Source organism: Theobroma umbraticum, unplaced genomic scaffold, assembly GCF_002168275.2.
Source record: "Theobroma umbraticum cultivar Fairchild unplaced genomic scaffold, ASM216827v3 scaffold_146.0, whole genome shotgun sequence".
In the NCBI taxonomy this organism is placed as follows: Eukaryota; Viridiplantae; Streptophyta; class Magnoliopsida; order Malvales; family Malvaceae; genus Theobroma; species Theobroma umbraticum.
In genome coordinates this window covers 413,194-414,612 of record NW_018397265.1, presented here as the reverse complement: position 1 = coordinate 414,612, position 1,419 = coordinate 413,194, and positions in this window count along the sequence as shown.

The window sequence follows — 1,419 nt, the reverse complement described above, 5'->3', positions numbered from 1 at the left end:
ATCTTGTAGAAAATAATGGGAGAACTTTTTAAAATTTTAAAACCTTATTTTAAATAGTATATGCACAATATTTACTTATTGCTTTATTTTATCTATTTAGGCATTATTTACATACATGGCTAATAATATATCGCTATGGAGCATTTTGGATGCAAATAAACTCACTAGCCCAAGCTTCTTTGATTGGTTTCGAAACCTCAAGATCGTCTTGAAATAGGAGAAGAATTCATATTTCTTGATGCTTTTATTCCTCTAGTCCCTGCTGCTGATGCTAGTGATGAGGATAAGGAAGCATATCAACATCATAAGGATGGCGATAATTAGGTAGCATGCATGATGCTAGCCAGTATGACCCTTAAGCTCCGAAAGCAGCATTAGCACATGGATGTCCAATCTATGATTCTTCACTTTAGAGAATTGTTCGATAAGAAGGGGCACACAAAGAAATATGAGATCTCTAAAGAACTATTAGGATGCAAGATGGTAGAAGACAGTTCTATTAGACCCTATGTGTTGAAGATGATTGGACTTATTGAGAAACTTGGACAATTAAGATTACTAATGGATCATAAGCTAAGAATAGACTTAGTTATACAATCCTTTCTTGATAGCTGTAGTTAGTTCATGTTCAACTTCCATATGAATCAATTGAAAGCCATTATTCTCGAACTTCTGAATATGCTAGACACCATAAAGAGGTCCATTAGGAAAAGTAAGGGATCATTGCTTCTTGTTTCTTTTCAAAGGTTCATACGAAGTAATAGAAGGAAAAAACCCAAAAAGGGAAGAAGGCAAAATCCCAAAATGAAAAGGTATTGAAGCCTACGGGAGGTGTCAAAAAGGACAAAGAGAAGGATGTTTGCCATCATTATGGCAAACTTATGCATTGTAGAAGGAACTACAAGGAGTACTTAGCTACTATGAGCAAAAGAAAGAAGCTTATCGAAGTTTTTGATTCAGGTGCCATTTGCTAAATAATTCTACTTTATATATTAAAGGTATATGATCCCTCAAAGTTGGTTCTCATATGTTTGACATATTGTAGGGACCAAAGGTAAAGACGAGTAGGATCTTGGCTGAGGAGGTGACTAGATGGATGGATAGTTAAAGCATTAAATGTTACATTGGATAGTTACATTTCTGTTTATCTTGACATGTTGGATAATTTATTTGGATGTTTTTGAAACATTAATTGTGTTATTGCCATGGGAATAGCTTGTGAAAGATTTGTCTTTAGCATTTGGGTGTGAAAGCTTATATGTTCCAAGTTTAAATAATTATTTAGAAAAATTATGTCATATTTAATTATCCGTGCTTCATGTTTATCCTTGCAATGATATTTGATCAATTATGAATTATGCTCAATTGATCAAAAGGTTGAATATTGATTCTTATAAAATGGAACTTTTTTAAGAATAA